We start from the raw sequence: 18,703 nt of genomic DNA on the forward strand, positions 1-18,703 counted from the left end.
GCGCTGTCATCTCCCGAATTTAGTGGCCAGAACTACTTGTCCACCACCGCCAGCCAGCGTCGTCGTAGCCCGGACACTGACGTTTATTCACAGTTGACCGAGAGCGACGTAATGTGTGAAGGGCGGAGGTCCCTCACCTTACAATAGGGATAATCAGGGCTCGTGCTGGCGCTGTGACTCGCGATGCAGCTCATAAACATAACGAGGAACTGTTATACCATACCACAGTGGCCACGACAGCTGGACGTGGTTCAGACAACACTGTTTTAACTTATCCTTAAATCAGCTGTGAGTGGTGATGGTGATGATGGAGGCGCTGTGAGTGGTGATGGTAATGATGGAGGCGCTGTGAGTGGTGATGGTAATGATGGAGGCGCTGTGAGTGGTGATGGAGGCTCTGTGAGTGGTGATGGAGGCGCTGTGAGTGGTGATGGAGGCTCTGTGAGTGGTGATGGAGGCGCTGTGAGTGGTGATGATGGAGGCGCTGTGAGTGGTGATGGTGGAGGCCCTGTGAGTGGTGATGGTGGCGCTGTGAGTGGTGATGATGGAGGCGCTGTGAGTGGTGATGGTGATGATGGTAAAGGAGAATCTTGTACAAGGTTGTGCTGTGATAGCCAGGTCAACTTCTTGTACCCCGCGGGCACATAGCTGTACAGTTACACCATCGAGGAAATATCTTTTAAGGCGGACCCCGGAAAAAAAGGATCTTAAATCATACAAGTGGACCGGTTGTTAGGTTGGTGTAGTGGAGGCTGTGACGAGAGGTAAATAATGAGTAACCCGGAGGTGAACTTGACCAGCTGCTGACGAGGGAATAAATCCAATCCTGTCTTGCTGCTCTTGAACTAAAAGTGAAACTCAGTAGGACGATTCCATTTGTTCCTTCCCGGAAGTTCATGTTCAGGATTATACTTTTAAATCACACAAATCAGTTTTACTTAGCGGTTTCATGGTTGTGCATTACATATTTAGTGATCAATCGTCCAGAGTTGCCCAATAGTTGTAGAGTTTTCCGTGTTGTCAACTTATGCACAAGCGAGAGCAATTTTAATTCGTGGGGACAGGATATAATATTTTCGTGTTCTTTTCACTCCGTAACACAAGAAAATCATCACCAGTATACCTCGTCAACAGGTAAAATGACAACAACACACCTGTATGATGAAACCAAGACCTCTAATATTGCTTTGTGTTAGGAGAAGGAACGCTGACTTATCCGGTGTAGAGGCGAGGCTAGGAGAGGCGGGGAGGACCAGAGACAAACAGTGTGGTGTGCCGATGCCTCTCACTTTCAGCTGCTGCGGGAGTGGTAGCCCAGTCGTCCTTGGCTACAGCCAGAGCACCGTCAGCCACTAACCTTTTGGCCTCTTCCTACCTGCTGCTGGAATGTCTCGTCTTCACTCACTCTTCCCATCAGATGTACCCCCCCCCCTCCTCCTCCTCCCTGGAACACCTCAGAGTTACATTACTAGGGACACCTGCAGGAGTCACTGGGGTAGTCTTATATAATCCAGCATATTTCACCTGATAATTAAATACCCAAATTCTTACCTGTGTGTGTGTGGGGGGGGTGGTAGGTTAGTGTGTTCAGTCACCAGGTGAAATAAATTGTGGGGTGACTAAACTTCATGAGATCCGTATTTTCTTAACGGTATATATCCATAACAGGTTTTACGCCGATATGTTGATCAGTTGCCAGTTTATGCAGTGATAGAGCTACGTGACGAGGTTTGCTTAGAGAAATTCTCCAAACAACGACGAACCTCCCGACACTGTACAGGAAGACGCTCAGTTAACATCCATCGCGTGTTGAGTGACGGTCAGTGTAAACAAAACTCCCTTGTGTACATCATTAAACATCCATGAAACCACTTAACTGATCCGGTTATGAATATTAACACAGAGAGAGAGAGAGAGGTTGTATTCACGCCTGCATACGTAAATAGAACCACTCTGGTCTGAGGGTTGGCGACCACGGCCCACCACTGTAAACAAAAGTTTTCGGGCTATCTTTGCCAACCCTCCCAGATATCGTGACTCCTGGGACCACAACTTTCAATTTTATTCAAGAATCAAAAGGTCTCTTCGTTCCCCCCTAATCCTCTTACCCCATTTATACCCATTAATATATATACCAACATCCCTCACTATATGGACAAATTATCTTGTGTGTGTGTGTGTGTGTGTGTGTGTACACAAACAGCGACTCTGCCAACAACAGTATAACAAGATCATGAGTCTTACGTCACTTGAACCTCATAATCATAACACCGTAGCAGAAGAACAATGACCGTCACAACACACTGACAGACTCACCTGTCTTGTACGACGGCTGTAGCGACGAGGAAAAAGCAGCACCACCTAAGGTCAACTCCACATGACTCAGGTCACCGCCAGGTGTGAGTTTGGGTGCTGGAGGGACAAGTTGAGAGATCAAATGGGCCACATTTCTAGTAGACTGACGATGTCCTTATGGGCCCCAGTTTTAATGGTTAGATTAGGTTAGGTTGGGGGCCTATTTGACCTACAACCCTGATGACACATCACCTCCAGGTGACCCAACACAAGTTAAACAAATCCTCGCAATGAAACGTTTACTTGGTCAATAACGGAGAAAGTGTGGCCACCCTTCTCATCTTGGCCCCGTAAAATGTGTAGCTGGGCAGCTCAGCCTCGACCAGACACAACACGTACACTGGGTCGACGTGTCAGTTCCGTTCACATACCTGCACACCACACAATATCTTCACACACACCTGTACACCACACTGTCTTCACCCACACCTGTACACCACACTGTCTTCACCCACACCTGTACTCCACAGTGTCTTCACCAGCTCTCTACAACCCTGCTGATGCACTTAACACACATGCATATATCTTTACACGTCATCCTTGGAGGCCCTCAACTCTACACTCGGCACCATTATCTCTCTCAGCTGTGCACAAATAACATGTCTCAGCCTCAGTAAGAAATACCTCATGAGGACACAAGTGTTGAGCGCAACCGTTAATGTCTCACTGAGAGGCGAGACTAGCCAGGTAACCCACCTCACTACCCTCCCTCTACCCCCCCCCCAGTCTCTCCACCAGCCCCTCCCCTGTTTAATCCCCGTGTGGAGGAAGGAGAGAGGGAAAGAACCATTTCAAGAGTCTTGTGTAGAAGAGCGAGGTGTGGTGTAGCCCAGGGTGAGTCGCCATTGTTTATGTGCCAGACAGCTACTGCTCCTGTGGGCGACCTCTAGTATAGACGTGTAATAGACAATTATTTATATACTCCAGTACAGCCACAAGACCTGCCCCGTCAGGTTACTCATTCACTTGACTAAAACATTCTTGATCTCTGAGGGCAGCGGGAAAACCTGTGGAGGCGACTTACTGTATCGTTCAGCCCGTCTCCCAAGTCGACCACTCAAGGTGACTAGGAACCAAAAGGGATCATTACTATCCACAAGCCAAACTATCCGTGCTGGGTCGCAACTATCCACAGAAGGACAACACAATTTGCTGGCTACCGCGATGTATAGGTCAAATAAAGTCAACTCTCTTTCCCTCGTGACCTCAGGTCCCTTACTAGGTCACCACAAGGAGCGTGACCTTGGCCAAAAAGAGGTCGTTTTCCTACTGACCTTAAATGTACTTGGTTGACTATTCCACTTTACAAAATTTCTAATGTCATAGTGTGTGTGTGTGTGAACCTAAAAATCAGTGTTATGCCCAACACTTGTACTTAAATATGTACAGAAATTCAGGTGTGTTGGACAAGTAATATTATATTATCACCCCAACACACCTGAAATCTAGTACATGTTTAAGGTCGCATGACAGTGACTTTCAAGCCCACACACACACACACACACACACACACACACAAAAGAACTGACTTGACTTCTAGTTGAACAAATATATGTTTGAATCAGCGCATTTGTCGATCAGACCAGCGACGGGAAGTAAATCGGGAATGTAAACTAAATCAGGAATGTAAACTAAATGAAGAATGTAAACTAAATCGAAAATGTAATACTTAATAACTCTGGCAACCGAAGCATCCGAAACAACAACAACAGCATATAACAGTTGTGACTCGAGACAAAGAAACTCGCCATTCATCCAGAATTCCCAATAAACAGACATAAATGTATAATTTACTGTACGTATATTACCACCCCGGCCAAGACGATGACTGGGAGAACTGCCTCCACCAGACCGCGTGTGACTTAAGTTTATACCTAAAACATCACGTCTACTGCAGCAGGTCATAACATCACGTCTCTATTGCAGCAGGTCATTGCATCACGTCTACTGCGGCAGGTCATAACATCACGTCTCTATTGCAGCAGGTCATAACATCACGTGTCTATTGCAGCAGGTCATAACATCACGTCTACTGCGGCAGGTCATAACATCACGTGTCTATTGCAGCAGGTCATTGCATCACGTCTACTGCGACAGGTCATAACATCACGTCTCTATTGCAGCAGGTCATAACATCACGTGTCTATTGCAGCAGGTCATAACATCACGTCTACTGCGGCAGGTCATAACATCACGTGTCTATTGCAGCAGGTCATTGCATCACGTCTACTGCAGCAGGTCATAACATCACGTCTACTGCAGCAAGTCATAACATCACGTCTACTGCGGCAGGTCACAACATCACAGGTCTACTGCAGGTGGCCACAACATCACATCAAGAGTGCCTCCTACGCAGTTGTTTAAGACCAGAGGTGTCCGTCAGTCCCGATCATTGCTGGCCTCTATAGGCAGCCGCGGATGAAGGTCTCCTCACACTCCTTCCACACCACCAAGTCACCCTTGTAATCTTGTCATGCTGCTAAACTATTCTGGTGCCTGCAGGAACTATCGTCGGGACTTTAAACCACCATCACCACTCTTTCTGACGAGGTATTAGGTGACCTTTGACCTTAGTTAGTGTATAATAGCTCCATCTCCTTCGTCAACAGGTCATCTTATCATCTTCACACTATTAAACTCTGTATGCTAATCGTCTTTCAAGTTTAGAAAGTATCGTAGGATCACAATAGCCTTCTCTGACCCGGGATTACATGACATTTGACCTGACAATAGCGCCTCTGTCGTCACTAGGTCATCCTTATTGATCCAGTCAAGATATCAACTCCTTTATAACAATCGTCGTGTGAGTTTAGAAAGCAACAAGGACTTACACTAACCTTCCTTGACTTTCTCTGACTCGGGATTAAACGATATTTCTCTCTTTGATGAAGGCACAAAAAATGGCCCGGGGGTGTAATAGCAAGGTATTATTTAACGCTTGGTCAATAAAACAAGAAGTAAGGTTGTGCAGTACTGTAACTCTGTGTTTACGACTGAGACCCTTATCATGTTGGAGAAAATAGTCCTGTGATACAGTGTATGTATACAGTATGTTTGTATCCACCACACACACACACACACATATATATATGCATCTATCGCCACCATGTATGCTCGCCCAGATATCCTCCTGAACCTGTCCAGCCATTTATTATTCACCTTATGTAATCACTATGCACGTCAGTATAATCCCCAAGAAGAAAAACACACTAACAGAATACAGAATAGTAAAGTTTTGTATTGTGTTGTATGTATGTGCTGTAGTCCCGAGGGGTTATGCTGGTCATACATAGTGATTACATACGGTGAGTGATAAATAGCTGGACCGGTTCGGGAGGCAGCTGCTTGATGTTGTAAACGGACAAAATAATTTCGGACTTTTTTTGGTTGAACCAAATCTCAGAAATAAACTTGATCGGGTGGAAAATAAGCCTCCTGGATCGTTTATCTAAAACCTCTTTAAAGACGATGGTTTAACTGCTCGAGGATTACAGATTAAACCATTGTCATTGAGGATTTTGAAGCAATTTGCAGCGTATCGAATACTGAGAATCGAAACCTCACGTCCTGATAAAAGAAATTAGAATTATTTTAAACTATTTTTTTAATAGGTTCATTCGGTATTTGGAAGTAGACTAAAAAGTCTCGAACAATGACAGCCGAAACCTCACGTCCTGATTTCGAAGGAACATGACGTTTAAAACAATTAAAAAGATTTGAGCCTCATTCTAAACTGTTTCTAAATTAAAATTATTCAGAGTTTCGAAGCACAGTGAAGTGTCTCGAACAATGACAGCCGCAGTGTTACGTCCTGGTTTTGTAGGAAAGCGAAGTTTCGAACAAAAGGGTCGAAGCTCCGTCACAATGCCAGATAAAAGTGTATGTTTACATCGAGGCAGGAACACGGAAGACCTCGGCGCTGACCAACCTTGCGTCAGGTTCTCGGGTTGTTTCTCGCCCTCAGAAACAATGGCACAAAACAATTGCAAAACTGGACGAACGAGGGAAAAAAGGGAACAGGATTTCACAAGGCTTTTAGTGAACCAACGACCCAGCGAGTTTCTGACAATTGTGTGTGAGGGAGATTTTGTGTTGATTGTGTTATGACCCCCTCGAGTATAATGCCTTAACCCCCTTGAGTATGACAACTTAACCCTCTCGAGTATGATAATCCCATTTAATATGATAACTTAACCCCCATGAGTATGATAAACTTAACCCCCATGAGTATGATAAACTTAACCCCTTGAAGTTGGTGTTTTAACCCTCTTGCGTACGATGACTTTAAACCCCTCGAGTACAGTGACTTTTAATCCCTTGACTACGATAACGATAGTACTCAAGGTGTTAATAAATCTTCGTACTCAAGGGGTTTAACCTGCTGGAAGTAATCTCTCTTACACATCCGTTATTTCTGGTCATCGATTAACACCGACCCACTTCAGTCTCCGCTACACACACGTTCCATTTTTCTTTTGTAATGGTTTTCACTGACCTGTTGGTACAATACATGTTTTTGGTGAACGAATGATTGAGTGAAATACATGAGTGTGTCATTTTATTTAACGTTTGAATGAGATTTTTTTTTATAAACGTTTGTACCGGATTCGATTCTTTCCAGTCATTAACCCAGGGGAGAGAGTGGATCTGACTCCGGATTCGATACTCTCCAATCATTTGTTAACACGGGCGAGATTGGGGTCTGACTCCGGATTCGATTCTTTCCAGTCATTAACCCAGGGGAGAGAGTGGATCTGACTCCGGATTCGATACTCTCCAATCATTCGTTAACACAAGGGAGAGATTGTGTCTCAACTCCTACTCATTATCACGGATTCGTTTCTTTGTTTCCAGTGGTTCGTTTTAATCAGTTCCCCGATCAGTGACCAGCGAGACTTAAAGCTATTAATTAAACTGCGAGTTGACGAAAACCTTTGGTGTTTGTGTTTACAGAGTCTCTTGATGTTTGTGTTTACAGAAACCCTTAATGTTTGTGTTTGAAGAGCCCCTTGTTGTTTGTGTACAGTATATACAAGGAGAACTCTGTAAACACAAACACCAAGGGCCTCTGCAAACACAAACATCAAGGGACTCTGTAAACACAAACATCAAGGGACTCTGCAAACACAAATATCAAGGGACTCTGTAAACACTTTGTATATTTGTTTTATCAAGGTATTATGCACACAATGGTACTCGGTCTCGCTTCTACCTACGTTGGCCTTAAAGCGATCTGACTTATCACGGTCTTATACAAACACACACACACACACACTACACCTGACACGATACACACACCGTCCCTGTCACTTCCCCCTGTCACTCCCCTCGTCACTTCCCTCCGTCACTACCCCCCTTGATTATGATAAGACACAATCAGTCATTAAGTTAATTTGGCCGAAAAAAAGAAAAATGAGGAAAGGAATAAGGAGGAGGGAGGGCGACGACTTAGGAGAGTGGGAAGGAGGAGGAGGAGGAGGCTGAGGAAAGGAATAGAAAATGGGTAGGTGAATGGCCCTGGGAGAGTAGGGAGGAGGTGGAGTATGGGAGGAGAGGAGAGGAGGAGGTGTAGAGGTGGAGTATGGGAGGAGGTGTGGAGGTGGAGTATGGGAGGAGGTGGAGAGGAGAGGAGAGGAGGAGGTGTAGAGGTGGAGTATGGGAAGAGGTGGAGTATGGGAGAAGAGGAGAGGAGGAGGTGTAGAGGTGGAGGTGGAGTATGGGAGGAGAGGAGAGGAGGAGGTGTAGAGGTGGAGGTGTGGAGTATGGAGGTGTAGGGTGGAGGAGTAGGGGAGGAGGTGGGAGTATGGGAGGAGGTGTAGAGGTGGGAGGTGTAGGGAGGTGGGAGAGGGGAGGAGGTGTGGGAGGTGGAGTAGGAGGTGGGAGGGGAGGAGAGGAGTGGAGAGGTGTAGAGGTGGGAGATGGGAGGAGGTGGGAGGTGAGGTATGGGGAGGAGGGGGGAGGTGGGAGTATGGGAGGAGAGGAGAGGAGGAGGTGTAGAGGTGGAGTATGGGAGGAGAGGAGGACTGATGACCCTCTTGTGCTAGGGGCGTGGAGGACTCAAGGACTCTTCTTTGTTGCTGCTGTGGCGGTGGTGTGGCTCGTGCCTACCTCCTGACCGTGAAGGAAGGGCGGAGGAGGAGGGAAGGAAGAGGAGAAGGGGAGGAAGAAAGGGGGGATGGGGAAGAATAGAGGAAGGAAAGGAGGGGAGGTGGTGGAGCGGAGGGGGAAGAAGAAGAAGAAGAAGAAGAAGAAGAAGAAGAAGAAGAAGAAGAGGAGGAGGAGGAGGAAGAGGAGGAGGAGAAGGAGGGTGTGTCACTATGGGTCCAAATTCCTGTCATAAAAAAAAAATATATATAAAAAAATCGTAGACTTAATATTTCCCACAACTTACGATAAAAAAAAGCACATCCAAAGTATACTGAGACTCTACCTTAACTACTGTATATACGTTACCAGACCCCCCAAACTATATTATGGTCACGATCCAGGGAGAGTTTTATCGGTGACTACGAGTATAATAATGTACCTGTGAAGTACAATTTATCTTTGGTCATGTTCCTCGTCTCCCACACAACAGGAGGCCACTTACTTCATCACGTCCTCAGTGGCCGTATCTCCTCCTCCTCCTCCCGTATTTATCAACTGGCTGTGGGTTGTGGCAGACATGGGTAATATGATGCCCGTTACCCGTGTCTAGGTTATAATCCGCTTCACAGAGTCGTTTAAAACCCTTCGTGATTTTCATGAATTATTATAATATTCCTTTGTTACTGAACAATATGCAACCTTGAACTGCGGTTATTTCGTATATGTAATTAAGTTTTATTGTTTATTATGTATCGAAATATTTGACCAATGAAGCGTTATTTCGGAGATATTTCGAAGTTAAAAAAAAATCGAGAAAGAAGGGAGGTTTTTCTACATGTTCTCCACTTCATGACACTGGTTTATGTTGGTCACAGTTTGCGGGATGTGAACTAATGACCTGTGGCGGCCGCAGCTCACATGATCCCCCACTACTCGTCTACACCGCCCAACCTTCTCTGTAATTCTGTTTTTTCTCGCAAAGTTTCACAAAATCTCGATAAAATCACGAATAAGCGTTCACGAGATCAAAATGAAAGGCAGCGTTCACAGTCACTGCTTGATGGGGTAAACTGAACGATTTGGAAGTAGAAGAAAAAGTGGTAATTTGATCACCTTTTAACCTTATTATTGAAACTCCAGGATGGTCGACCGTGGTGGCCTCTCACACTCCTTCACCTCCACGTTTACTGTAATGTTTATCACTTACATCTCCAACTCCACTTCCACCCACGCCTGCCCCTCCACCCACGCCTGCCTCTCCACCCACGCTTGCCTCTCCACCCACGCTTGCCTCTCCACCCACGCTTGCCTCTCCACCCACCTGCTGCTCCTCCCACGCTCCTCTCCACCCACGCTTGCCTCTCCACCCACCTGCCGCTCCTCCCACACCTGCCCTCCACCCACGCCTGCCTGCCACCCACCCCGCCTGCCCTTCCTCCTACACCTGCTCCTTTACCCACACCTGCCCCCCACCCACACCTGCCCCCCACCCACACCTGCCCTCCACCCTCACCTACCCCACTTCGTCATCACCACATCTTTATAATCAATACACTTTATCTAACATCTATATACATATTTTCCTTACTAATAAAACTGGATGTCAATATCGTGAAAATCCTCCAAGTATGGGAATCCCGAGCTGGCTGGGAACTACGGCAACAGTGCACCTCAGATCCGGGAGGACAGTTAGTGGTGTAACATCTTTCACCTCCTGTTCATGGCAACCAATACCTGAACCAGACCACAACCCCTCCACTCCTGAATGTTTTATTGCCACACACGCTCACTTACTCACTCACTCGTGCACTCAACACACACACAACACACACACAACACACAACACACACACACAGAGTAAAGGATCATCTTCCGGTGTTGGTGACAGGTGGAACAAAATAATAAAGGACTTGAAGTAATGTGCTGTTGACTCATAGATCTTATACGGGCGTGGTCACTTGTTCTGTTGAGGGACGGTAGTGAAGGCCTCTCCAGACATAATGTTTTGAGGCAACCTGTACGGCGGTATTTTCATCTTGTCAACACCAGGCAGAGGACACACATACAGACAGCAGAACCACCATATGAGGAAGCAGACTTTATGACGCGCAAAATCTTGTGGAAAGTTAAGTCACTGAACTGTACACAAACGGTGAAGACGACTCAAGATAGAGGCTGACGATAGCTCATATATCATCGTCGTGTGGAGACAAATGAGGGAATTAGAGTGGATGGGTTATTTTTAACATTTGGCTGCACACACACACACACACAAAAATAACTTGTTGCAATGCCAAGGACACAGACAACACGCCTTAGAGGTCGCCCCCACTCCCATCTAGGCGGTCCAGAAGAATGTAACAAATACAGTTTGGATCCTCAAAAAAAAAAAAAACTAGCAGTCAAACGTCATCAAAAAACAACAAAGGAGAGTAACAATAGCCACGAACCCGCTGGAACAATGGTTAATATACGCTATTAACTGAGGCGGCTGAACAAGGAACTGCACTCAAGCCGTCGACACCAAGGATAACAATGACACGGCCAGTCAACTCATTATGAGCGAAGATCATGACGAACATTATAATATTTCCGTGCATGTTTTATCTGACTCAACGTTTCCCTCTCCTTTCCCTTCCTCGTCCCACCCAGGAGGAGGATGACGCAGTGGGATGTCTGTTGTGATACTTTGACCTTCAACAGCAATCAACCTTGAGCGACACCCTCAGTCTCGTGTTGATCATAGGACACTTTGAACTGGGGACGTCCAGCTTCTCCTCCCTCACGCCGCCTCTCTCCTCCCCGTCTCCCTCCCTCCCTCCCCCCATTATTAAAACAAAGAAAACAAAATACTAAATATTTTCACAGTGCTTCATCTAGGATCCGAACCGACGTCAATAGGAATCCCCACCCAAGACATCACGAAACCACTGAGCCAACGCCTAGTCGATGGAGAGGCCACAGGTGTCACAGAACCAGGAAAAATATAGTGAACGAGAACCAAAAGAATGAATTACATGTTATTACAGGAGGATGTTGGTATATAATGCTTCAGTGGTTTAGTGGTTCAATGCTTCGACTCCTGCAGCTGCCTACCACAACACACTCGTGACTCATGTTATACGAGGTGTGATAAAGGAGGTAACTTATACGACACTAAACTGAAGGAGCCGGAGAGGATAATCAGCCAATCAGTAACTGGAGAAGAATCATTAACCAATCAGAAGCCGGAGAGGAATTATCAACTAATGAGAAACCTAATCTAACGTACAAAAGCTCTCAAATACGCTGTATCACAAGAGTTAAATAATCACAAATACTTCCTTCTTCCTCCCCTTCACCTCCCCCTCTCGACACTCGCCCCCCCCTCCCCTCCCCCTCCTCGACACTCGCCCCCGTCCCCTCGACACTGCCCCCTCCCCCTCTCGACTCGCCCTCCCCCCTCGACACTCCCCTCCCCCTCTCGGCCCCCTCCCCCACACTCTCTCCCCCGACACCACCACACACCTCCCCCCTCCTCCCGACACCACCACACACCCCCTCCGACACACCCACACACACCCCCCCCCACACACCCAACACACCCACCACACACGCCCCCACCCACCACACACTCGCCCCCCCTCCCCCACACCCAACACACACTCCCCCCCACTCCTCCCAGCAGGTCTTAATAAGTTCAGACCCCCAGAGTGACTTGCAGGGAAACCAGACGCTAAGAGGAAGACTTAGAGGAGGGGAAGGAGAAAATGGTGGTGGTAGTAGTGGTTATAATTGTGGTAGATAATTCTCGACTAGTGGTTATAATTGTGGTAGATGATTCTCGACTAGTGGTTATAATTGTGGTAGATGATTCTCGACTAGTGGTTATAATTGTGGTAGATGATTCTCGACTAGTGGTTATAATTGTGGTAGATGATCCTCGACTAGTGGTTATAATTGTGGTAGATGATCCTCGACTTGTTGTTATAATGACCTTAGAATAGTAATACTTGACTCATGGTATAGCTAATGTTGGTTGAATAGTGGTAGATGAACCACCAGCTTCGTGTGAATAAAACCCTTGACACACACACACACACAGACACACAGACACACACACACACACACACACACACACAGACACACACACACACACACACACACACACACACACACACACACACACACACACAGACACACACACACACACACACACACACACACACACGGCCTTGTCTCCTCTCATGGCTGTGTTTACATTATCTGGTTTATTGACACACTCATCCATTGTGTCTTATTATTAACCTTATGAATAAATGATGAATAAAAAACTCACCACAAACTACTTATTATTGTTTACATTATACTCACTACAGGTTAATATTATCACCACTAGATATTTACGATTGTCTGAGTGTTTTGTGTTTTCTGAGTGTCTTGCTGTTAAAACTTTCTGAGTGTCTTTCTGTTAAAACTGTTCTGAGTGTTTAATGAGTGTCTTGTTGAAAACTTTCTGAGTGTTTTGAATTTTCTGAGTGTATTCTTGTTAAATCTTTTCTGAGTGCCTTGCAACATGTGAGGTCTCCAGTGTGAGTAACAAGGCGATAAACCCAGTGCTTAGAAATTCATATGGAAAGATTGTGATGCAACTTTATTTTAATAGAATTCGACATTGTGAGATACTGAAACCTTAACTCTGATTAACTTAAGTCGATTAGTTAGATAACTGAGTAAATTTGGCTAGGTTGGGTTGGTTAATTTTGGTTTGATCTTATTGGTTCATTTTACCGGCCATTAAGGATGGTTTGGAATTGGTTAGATTAGGTTAGGTTGGATCTAATTGGTTCGTTTTGTCTATCAGTTTTCTTCATCAACATCTGCAGGAGAATCACAACTCATGTTCAGTGACAATACACTTTACCTTTACGGGGCGCCGCCTTACACTGTGGCGACTCTGGTGTCTGTGGTGGTTGCGGCTGTGGTGGCTGCGGCTGTGGTGGTTACGGCTGTGGTGGCGGCGTTGAGTCTGGACAATCTCCCTCGCTAATTCAGTTCATCAGCTATGCATCACTTCCTGCCCGGGTGGGTACCTGGGTCTCTTACGGTCTTTGACTAGTAGGGTGTTTTTCCTGTACTTGTTCTTGACTAGATGGTGGTACAATGTTGGTGAGTTGATCCTCGAAGTACGTTAAATTTACTAAGTTGTTCCTCGAAGTCTACGAATGTTGCTAAGTTGATCCGTGAACGCTGCGAATGTTGCTAAGTTGATCCGTGAACGCTGCGAATGTTGCCAAGTTGTTCCTCGAAGTTCACGAATGTTGCTAAGTTGATCCTCGTAGTCCGTGAATATATAAGACTTGAATATAATGTTTCAATAGACCACAAGAATAGAACGCCACACTTGGGTACAGTAATCCTCCCGCCTAAGTCAAGTCTGCGTGAGAGAATTATCGGAGCGTCTCGACAACTCAGCCCTCCGCCTGGACCTTGCTTCCTGGTAGTGTGGGAGGAGGCAAGGCTGGGAGGTGTTGGTGGCAAGAGGCGAGGTTCAACACTGTCCCAGCTGAGGCACAACTTACCGAGGTCAACCACGCCAGAGCCTTCAGATGGGAATTCCCGGTACTGTCTGGCGCCTCACGCGGTCCTCCACCCGTAACGCGGCCAAGTGACGTGATCATGACGTGCCTCCACAGTGACGTAGTGATGACGGTGGCTTTGTGCGATAATATAAGGACACACACACACACACCTGGTACTTTTTCAATCTGTACCAATTAAAACAAACTGAACTTCAACACCAGCTTAAAGGTCTCGTGGCATTAGAGAGAGAGAGAGAGAGAGAGAGAGAGAGAGAGAGAGAGAGAGATTTAGTAAAAAAATATTACACAAACTCATTTACTGTAGAAACACAATCAATACAGACGACTTACAGACAGAGACAAGGGCAGACCACCAAGACAAGGCCGACGTTCACTGACCAGCCGACACAGACACGTTAATTCAGAGCCACAGGCAGCCAGACTCTGGTGGGTGTGGGTAGTGTTGTGAGCGAATATTTGGACCACGGTTAGGTTAGGTTACGTTGGGTTACGTTGGGTTATGTTAGGTTACGTTAGATTAAGTCCTAACCACCTTGTCCCAAACCAAATGCCCGTGGCCCAAATGTCCCGTGGCCCAAATGTCCATGGAACGATATAATTTGCATTATTTTTTTACTAACATTATCAAACTGCCCATAAATCATCTGTACTATAACCCGTAGTAAAAATGATGGTTAATAGTGTTACCTTTATACCACTCTATTCAACATCATCAAACGTAAATTATCAAAAAACGATAATAATGTGTTCTTGTACGATCGTTGGGGTGCAAATATAAACAAACATTGCCTTAGTCGCAGTTCACATTGCAGCATACAGAGGGACTAAACCAGCATTCATTAGGAGGACTAACTGAACCATCCTAACCTAACCTAAGCTCAGGATTGCTAAACTAGGTCAGAAAAATAAAAAAGTTTGGTGATTCGTTTATTCGACCTCTATTCCATTACTAGCTGAACGTTTTGCCTCTTTAATATTCTGTGGCGCGTCAGAAGGGAGAAAATGTGTAGCCAAGCCGCCTCCTTTTCCTAAAGTCAGAGGGAGGAGTAACATTAAGACCTGCAGGGAGGGAAGGGTGGGGTGGGGTTGGGTGGGGACGGGGTGGGTGGGGACGGGTGGGGTGGGACGGTAGGGTGGGGTTGGTAGGGAAGGACGGTGGGGCGGGAGGGGGTGGTAGGGGATGGATGAGGTGAATAGGAAATGATTGGAGCAGGGTGAAGAGGCAGAATTTGTTAAGGAGTGGATGGGGGGGGACAGGGAGGGTTTAGTTGAGGGGAAGGAAGGGAAAGGAAGGAAGGGATTAGTAAGAAGAGAGTGGAGGAGATTAGAAAGGAAGATTAATATGATAGAGGGAGGAAAGAAGAGAGGAAGGAGGGAGAAGGAAGGAGAGGGTGATAGGTGGAAAGGAAGAGGGAAGCGAGAGAGGTTAAATAAAAATGAAGAGGGACTGGAGGAGGGAAGGAGGGTGGGAGGAGAGGGAGGTGGGACGGAGGAGAGGGATGGCAAAGGTAATAGAGAAAACGGGGAGAGGGGTGTAGGGTGAGGGGAGGGAGGGAGGGAGGTAGGGAGAGGTGTGTGGGTGAGGGAGGGAGGGAGGCAGGCAGGGAATGGAAGGGCGGTAGGGAAATGGTGTGTAGGGGAGAGGGAGGGAGGTAAGGGAGCGGGAGGAAAGGAAGATTGGGGAGGATATGTGGGAGAGGGGGTAGGGAGAAGGGGGGAGAGAAAGGGTGTGTGGTAGGAAGTGGTAAGAACAAGGAGAGAGAGAGAGAGAGAGAGAGAGAGAGAGAGAGTTTTCACAGGTTTTTGTGGGACGCTATCCTTGGGGGATCTCCCTGGGTTCCCCAGATCAGTGACTCTTGCCGTGGTTATGTTCCTTCCCTGGATTTCCCTGACAACTCCCTCCCCACTGTTGTAATGGGTGATTCCTTCCTCCAAATCCCCCCAATAATCCCTAGCCCCTTAAAACCCCTGTAGAAATCCATGTATTGTTAATCGAGTTTTATCTCCCCTTAAAACCGCCCCCATAACCTAGTTTAATGGGCGTTTTCTCTATACATGAAACACAAACCCCCATAACGTGTTGCTTTTTCTAAATATGGAATAATTTTTTATATGCTCATCCTGTATGGTCTGGGTAGTTTGTCCCATATTCTTAACACTGTTGTTCACTTGTACACGGAAATACCACCCCTTCCCCCAGAATGCTTTAGTATTATACTGAGTTTTCGGGTTTATCGCCAAAATGTTATCAGATTTTGTAGTGAATTCTAACTCCGTATTTATTCCAAGTCTTTAAATTTCATACTGGTATTAATTTTAGGTTGATTTTATGTTCCTCTTCCATGTGAACTCTTTGAATTTGTCTCTGGTATTAATTTTAGGTCGAGATAAGTATTTTAGTAATATAATAGACTGGACAAGCACTGGGCAGATCAGGCTATCGTGTACGATGACTAAGCTCGGTGTACAGTATATTATGTGGTAATCCCACTCGCCTGCCAGCCGCTGTTAATATTATGTTTACGTCTTTCTGTACATCATCAAATAAGCTCATTAAGCACGTAATTACTCTCTCCACTGACACAATTCATGCGCTGAACAATAAAGTGGTTTTTTTTTTTAAGTGACAGGCGCATATCTCACCGGTACAGCCAGTTGACGTACCCAGCAATGTGACGTAAACAAAAGCCGATCTAGACGAGGGAGGAACCTCTGTACACAAGGCAACTGATTTATTGTAGTGAACCGACGAGTTTTTGTAAAGTTTATATCTACTGTAGTGTTGAAACCCTTGAAATAAACTTGGATTACTTCTTATTGCGTTGAAGTCTCTTGTAAGAATATAAGAAACACGGTGGTGAGTTGAGAGTAAAAAAAAAATATCTCTTTAATGTGACCGAGTGAGACATTTGTGCTTGTGAAATAGAAAATAAAATATGTCGATAGAGGTTTATGATTGATTGTGTATTTTGATAGGTATGAGTAATTGTATTTACCCCCCCCTAAAAAAAATCCCTCTTTGCTCTTAAGTGGTGAATTTGATCATCTCTCTCTCTCTCTCTCTCTCTCTCTCTCCAGCTTCAGGAACGGGAGCGTCACAGTATTGCGTCACTCACCGCCACAGCAATGCATTACCTCCATAAATGACTCCTTAACGCGCGTCGACCTGTTACTCCTCCTCCTGCGGCCACTCACGAGGGACGCGCCGGATGAGTGAGTGAGTGGACGGAAAGGAGGCGAGTCATCACAGCTACATAGGTTATTATTGTTCTCACTTTTAAGTTTAATCTCTTGAGTGCGAGGTGTTATTTGAGTATGGGTGTTACTTGAGTACGAGGTGTTACTTGAGTACGAGGTGTTATTTGAGCATGGGTGTTACTTGAGTACGAGGTGTTACTTGAGTATGGGTGTTACTTGAGTACGAGGTGTTACTTGAGTACGAGGTGTTACTTGAGTACGAGGTGTTACTTGAGTATGGGTGTTACTTGAGTACGAGGTGTTACTTGAGTATGGGTGTTACTTGAGTACGAGGTGTTACTTGAGTATGGGTGTTACTTGAGTATGGGTGTTACTTGAGTATGGGTGTTACTTGAGTATGGGTGTTACTTGAGTACGAGGTGTTACTTGAGTACGAGGTGTTACTTGAGTACGAGGTGTTAATTGAGTACGAGGTGTTACTTGAGTATGTGTGTTACTTGAGTATGTGTGTTACTTGAGTACGAGGTGTTAATTGAGTACGAGGTGTTACTTGAGTACGAGGTGTTAATATACTTGAGTATGTGGTGTTAATTGAGTACGAGGTGTTAATATACTTGACTACGAGGACTTAACCCTTTGAGCACGAGACCTTAACCCTCTCACTACCAGGACAATGACTCGACTCACTAGTATTCAGAGGGTGTAGTCCGGGTACGGGAGGGTGGTGGTGGGGGGTCCAGTAGAGGGTGTAGTCCGGGTACGGGAGGGTGGTGGTGGGGGTCCAGTGGGTGTAGTCCGGGTACGGGAGGGTGGTTGTGGGGGGTCCAGGGGGTAGTCCAGTAGTATGAGGGTATTGGGAACACTGTCGGGATCATAAGAGGACGGATGGGGGAACTATTTCTTATTGTCTAACTGGATGTTGGCAATGGTGGTATGCCTTGTAATATACTAGTTGGTGATTGATACAAGGTTATGGGTACCTTGTGTGTGTGTGTGTGTGTGTGTGTGTGTGTGTTCTAAGGACATTAATATTATAAACACTGTGTTGTTTGTGTGTGAGGTGATGCAAGACCTTTATAGGCGTCGACACATTAAAAAACATTACATCTACTTTCTTACTGTGTGTGTGTGTGTGTGTGTGTCTAGAAATAATCAGGCATTAATTAAGGTGTGGAGTTTTCCTTGAGTGTACAGGTAATAGTTAAGCCCGTCCGGTCACTGATGAGATGCATAATGACGTCACGTATTATATTTCTCTTTTACGTGTGGGTTAGGTTACGTTAGGTTAGGTTAGGTTAGGTGGTGAATATTCTCTCTCTCTCTCTCTCTCTCTCTCTCGTCAGTCGTTGGGTCAAGGTAATCACACCACACCCCTTTCTCTCATGCTTTCACCCAGAGTCAGACTGTCAGCTCATTGTTATGGTGGTGTGTGTGTGTGTGTGTGTGTGTTGAGAGAGGTGATTGTGTGTGGGGTGAGGAGA

The 18,703-nt window shown here is 45.9% G+C and overlaps 1 protein-coding gene across 7 annotated transcripts in view; it reads right to left on the minus strand.

Annotated features, from left to right (window-relative positions):
- Window positions 1-18,703, minus strand: part of LOC121876214 (dual oxidase maturation factor 1-like) — an 82,690-nt gene that overhangs the window by 32,937 nt on the left and 31,050 nt on the right. Inside the window, exon 1 of one of the 7 annotated variants that reach the window (XM_042381198.1) lies at window positions 13,346-13,975. The exons of the other annotated variants lie outside the window; for them this stretch is intronic. The gene's annotated coding sequence lies outside the window, so the exon portion shown is untranslated. Of the gene's footprint in view, window positions 1-13,345; window positions 13,976-18,703 lie in introns of those variants that run through there. 7 annotated transcript variants of the gene reach the window in all.

The sequence above is a fragment of the Homarus americanus genome, unplaced genomic scaffold (assembly GCF_018991925.1).
Source record: "Homarus americanus isolate GMGI-L3 unplaced genomic scaffold, GMGI_Hamer_2.0 scaffold34921, whole genome shotgun sequence".
NCBI lineage: Eukaryota > Metazoa > Arthropoda > Malacostraca > Decapoda > Nephropidae > Homarus > Homarus americanus.